Here is a 6,040-nt window from a genome sequence, read left to right on the forward strand (position 1 = left end):
AAGAGCCTTGTTCCCATCGTGATCCTGGAACCCAGGGTCCTTCAGCTCTGCTGGAGGTTCCTGCAACAACTGTCCTGAGATGTATAGCTCCTTAAAAACAGAGAGAGATGCTGCACACAGAGAAATTTTGCTAATAACACTTGTCCAGATGCTGGAATTCATTAGAGTAAGCCAAAGGAAAAACACCCTCAACATTTTCCTTTGGCAGGAATGCAAACATCTCTTTTTCCAGACTGAGGAAGAACCCTGTCATTCAACAAGAAATAATCAATAGACAATGCAGAGCAAAGTCTCTTCCAGCACCTTTGGCCAGATCCATCCAGCTCTCTCCTTGCCAGCTCTTAGCACAAGACACCTCCTCAAAGGGAAGAGCTTCTTCCCCCAGTGAGTGACCCACTGTCATGATTTAACCCCAGCTGCCACCTAAAACCCACCCAGCTGCTGGCTCACTTCCCCCTGGTGGGCTGGGGGAGAGAATAAGAGTAATAGTGAGAAAACTTGTGAGTTGAGATAGAGTTTAATAGGTAAATCAAAAGTCGTGTGCAAACAAAGCAAAATAAGGAATTCATTCACCGTTTCCCATCAGCAGGCAGGTGTTCAGCCATCTCCAGGAAAGCCGGGCTCCATCATGTGTAATGGTTACTTGGGAAGACAACCGCCATCACTTCAAACATCCCCCCTTTCCTTCTCCTTCCCCCAGCTTCATATGCTGAGCATGACACCATATGGTCTGGGATATCCCTGGGGTCAGTTGGGGTCAGCTGTCCCAGCTGTGTCCCCTCCCAATGCCTTGTGCACCCCCAGCCTACTCACTGGCGGGGTGGGGTGAGGAGCAGAAAAGACCTTGACTCTGTATAAGTGCTGCTTAGCAATAACCAAAACACCCCTGTATTATCAACACTGTTTTCAGCACAAATCCAAAACAGAGCCCCATACTAGCTGCTATGAAGGAAATGAACTCTATCCCAGCCAAAACCAGCACACCCACGCAGAGCCCTAATGCCAGCAGCCAAAGAGATGCATCTGAATGATCAGTGGGGTCTGACACTTTAAAGCAAAATTTCTATCAAAATATCATGAGCAATGCCAGCTCATTCATGCAAGTCTTCACAGGCATACGGAGCAAAGATCACTTGGCAAATGCAGCATAACATGCAAACAGGTGCTTGAGGGGTGGTGAGGGAACACTCATTGACCCTCAGCAGATTCCAGCTTAACCAAAAGGGCTGCAGAGCTGGGGTCTACAATTATGGTGATATGGGGGGATGCACTCCTGCAGCTTGTGCAGGGGTCTTCCTCCAAAACCGAGCTAAACCAGAGAGGAACCTGCAACTCTGCGACAAATGATTATATCCTGTCAAAGCAGCATGTACTGCAAAGACACTGTGCTGCCCAGAACAGACCGCTCTGTTGGAGCTCTGCTCTGTCCACCATCACACAAAGAAGGAACAGTGTTCACACTAAACACAGACATACCTGCTTAGATGGAAGTACCCAGAAAAGTTGAGGGCAATTCCAGAGCCCCAAGCACACATCTACTTGCTGCTCGTACTTGGGAGCAAAGCTCTTGGGGCGCCGTGAGCATCAGCTCTGACCCAACAGAGGCAGCAGAGTCTGTTCCTACCGTGGCAGGGCCAGCTCAGCTCCTCTGCCTTTGCGGAGAGGGGCAACTGCTGGCTGCCTGCATCCCAGAGAGCACAGCCAACACGAGCTCCTGGCTGCCCTATGCCCAGAGCAGCCTTGTGAACTCTGACACACACAGTAGTCATCCTCCGAGATGGCCTACACGCACAGACCTGAGCAGGGTCCCTAAGAACAAGCTGTTTGGAGATGTCATTTGCAAAAGCTGAGGTCAGACTGAAAAATGCAGTTTTAACTGAGGCTTAGAACATCATTAAGTAAATTTTCAATAGAAATGCAGAAAACCCCCAAGCCCAAGATACAAGGCACCTCATTAGCAAATTCCTAGTCTAGCAAAGAGGCCCAAGAGCTCTATGAATAAGAATGCCTGGCAATGCTTGAAGACAAAATGTTTCAGCAAGCCAAAATATTCAGGCTACATTCTTAGTGAAGCAAGGATTATAGGATCATACTGTGACTGAATGTTCCCTTTACCCCCTGAACCCTTCTACAGTCATTTTTTATGCTCATCAGCTTAACTTCAGCCACATTTGAGAGTGCTGAAGGTCTCAAAGATACCAGACTCCTCCAAGTTTTACACAAGCAGGTGCATAAGTAAAATATACTCATTGACTGAAAAGTTGAGCTTCCCTTACTAGACACAAGAAAACCCATTCAGAGAGCAGAGGTTCTGAATGCCTCAACATCAAGGCAAGCTTCATTGTGAGCTCATATGCAACGAAGAGACAAAGCTGTAAAAGCAAAAAAACCACCCAAACCACCTTGAGATGAAACAAGTTGTTTTTTTTTTTAAACTGTTCACCAACTACTTGTTTCTTAAAGCCAGCCGAATCCTTTTGGTTGAACTTCTCCATAGGTAACTAAAGCAATCCACTTGCAGCTGGGAACAACCTGCAACACAACAAATTCAGCCCAGATGTTTATCACTTGGCAAAATTTTAAACAAGTAAAAATAAAGTCTTCAAAAGAAACACACTTGGTTGCTTTGGTAACAGGTCCTGTTACCGGTCCTGTTATACCTGCATTCACAAAGTGGATCTCAATGGTAGTCCGTTAATTGCCTGCCCTCATATATCGAGCAGTAGTGTGGAGTTTACACACACAGCACGTTACAGAAATTACTGCTCTAGGAGGACAGAGCGGAGAAGTGAAGAACTCAGCTCAGGTCATACAGCAAGTCAAGGACAGAGCTGGAACGAGAGTGCAGGCGCCCCTGCGTTCAGCTTACCTGCTCACACAGAGGAAGACCACCACCACTCCTGTGCTCTATGTGCACAAATAATCTACTATTTTATTGCCACCAATAGGTGAAATGTTTTCCCATGTCCTGTGAGGAAGAAAAAGAAGATCGCAGGTTCTTGTGAATGGTGTTGGGCTTCTCACGAGTTCCTACCTTGCAGTCCCAGGTATATGCAGGGAAGGACACACCGGTCCATCATTTAACATAAGCACTTCTGTCACCACAAGCTACAGAAAAGCATGCTGCGAGCAGCGTGCTCTGAGCACATCGTGATGTCTTGGAACGACAGGCTGCCTCCCAGCACCACATGAAAAGGGCTCCAAAGCAGCTCTCCCTGGAACACACTATTTTTCTCAATCTTTGCCAAGTCCCCACCACCCACTTTTCTACTGTTAATGTTTCCCTTAGAAGAAAACAGATATTTTAAGATTTCATTTCCAAATAGACTATTTTGCCACGCAACTAGAAAATACACTCTCTTCTCCACTTTGGGAAATACCTCTTTTGCAGAGCACTGCTGCTTTGACACAAATACATTGCTGTTATACTAAATAAAAACCCAGTACAGATGGCAATACAGCTCCAGCAAGGATTTTGCAGCTGCAGGGCAGCCAATCAATATTGCATTACACCCCAAATGGGATTGCTATTTATCTCTCAAAAACAATAAAATTTGACCTGTTCAGTGATTAAACCTGTACCTATGGCAACTTTTCAAAACCTCAGCAAATGTAAATATCCGTTGGCTCATTCAGCAAGGGTCTCTTAAAGATGGCATGAATAAAATTGAACTTATGATCACCTTGCTGCTTCTCTTTGTACTGAATTACTTAGGGTTACAGAAAAAAAAGGAGAAAAAACAAATAAAAAGCAAAAGTGACAAGAATACGCCATTTGCAGCATCTCAGCAAGTATCTATCACAGCAGAACAAGTATATTTTAACGTATCCAAACATTCTGTCTGGCACCTGGTGCACTCTATTGAGCATATAGTATATTAGAAGATTTATGGACATGATCATCTTCCTTTAAAAGAAAGAGGTGTAATACATAAAAAAACTCCTATGTCTCTGTTAATAGGGTCTCTCCCATCTCTGGAGTGAATCCTCCCTCCCCCCATTTGTATGGAGCACAAATTTCATAATAATGATACTCCACACTAAAGAGAAGTGAAAACAGAAATGCCAGGGATGTAATTTTAATTTGTTAGTGACTGTTAACATGCATTAACATAAATCATTGCACAGAAATGCCTGATGATTCCCTGAAAGGAAATTCAACACAGACTAGTATTAGACAAGCTTGAATGATTTTTCAATAAAACTCATTAGTTGTTTCACATCTATGGAAATAAGTGTAAAGGCTTCTCCTGGCTCATCTGTGCCACAGTCTGGTGGCAATGCAGATCAAGGCTGTTCAGAATGCAGTATTGCTGTTCAGAACATAAATGAGTTACACGTTGCCATTGCAGTGCCCCTCCATTTAGAGGGCTCAGCTGCACATTTCACTAGTCTCTTGAAGCTTATCTTCTTATTACACTAAATCTGTATGAAACACAAAGAAAACAGGCAGAATGTAACCAATATAACTCAGTGCTCATGACTTGATTGTAGCTTGATTCTGCAACTATAAGAACTCCTAACACTAGGGCTCACTGTCTCCTCTTGCTGGAAATTAGCAGGTCTGTAGAGCAATTCACAATTATGCTGCAGAAGTAGTATTTAATTAAAATCTGTATTAACCATGACACTGCTAAGTAGATAACCAGAAAATAAAACCAGAATTATTTCAAGTGAAGAAACAATAGTGTCTGTATAATGAATGAGTCCGAGCACACCTTCCCTCACTTCTAGAGCACGAAGCCGGCTCATCTCCCATGGAGGCAGAAATGCCATCCTATAGACAGCCTGTTGTTACAGAAGCTCTTCTATCATCAGGACCAAAAGTGACTGGAGGAAAGCCAAGGTTAAAAGGAGACCAACAGAAATAAAACAGCAGGAGAGTTCAAAGAAGATTGGCACATTTTAAAGCAAGCAGACTGATTATATTTATGCAGGAAACCACACAGCTCACAGAGGAGCCTTGGCAATAGCCAAAGGTCACCCCCGCTGCATGCTGATGTGCCCCAGGGGGTACTGCAGGTGCTGGAGAGCGGATAGAACATCAGTGCCTTCAGGGTATGCTTTAAGCTGAAAGCAAGCAGGATGTTCTGCCAGGAAAACTAAGCTAAGAATATGCTTTCTGAAGGCAGGTGAGGAAGAAATAGAGACAAGCGGACAAATGGGAAATAAGAGGTCACTAAGTATTCATACCAAAATATCACAGGCAAGAGATCTTCATTCGTCCTCATTAAGCCATTGAAAGAATTAAGTAGGAAGCCTTGGCCTCCTACATTTTAGCTGGCATGTGATTTACCCTACAGAAAACCTCTCTTTAAAGAGACATCCAGAAGCATTTTTTTTAAAATAAAACCAGAAACTGACAGTGACATCAGAGCCAGTGGCAGCATAGTCATATTGAGGCTATGCAAGTCAGCAGTATCCTAGAATGACATTAATTTGAATTAACTATCAACTTCTATATAGCTCTTCAACTTTGCAGATAAACCCATCTGTAGACATAAAGTTCAAGCCTGGATTAGGGGAGAATTTGCAATGTAAAATGTAACGATACTGAATTTTTTTTTAAGCATAGAGTTACACATAGAAGACAAAATCATGAGTGATAAGGCCCCAGGAAGTGCAGTACAAAGTATATGAGCCAGATGCCTTGCATAAAGCCAGGACGATCAGAATGGCAGAGAAAGATCAAGGTGACTTGATAACAACTTCCATTAACATGAATGAAAATAATCTAGAGGTTGCTTTGACAAAAAGATGTACATCTTGACAAAAAAAAGGGGTCCTGTAACTACATCAGATTATTTCTCCCGTATCTGTGTTGAAAAATCATCTTGACATCTTTACTGAGCTATTTCTCATTGAAATTGTCATTGAAAGGAGAATCACAGAAATTCCATGTTACTCCAGCTAATGATACCACAGTTAGCTCCAGTGGAGATTCTGGTATTACACTACCCTTCACCATTCAACCTCCTAATTGAAGTGTGTCATTCTAATAACTCCAGAGCACATCCAGCAGTTTCAATATCAACTGCTA

Source organism: Strix aluco, chromosome 7 (genome assembly GCF_031877795.1).
Source record: "Strix aluco isolate bStrAlu1 chromosome 7, bStrAlu1.hap1, whole genome shotgun sequence".
NCBI classification, from domain to species: domain Eukaryota; kingdom Metazoa; phylum Chordata; class Aves; order Strigiformes; family Strigidae; genus Strix; species Strix aluco.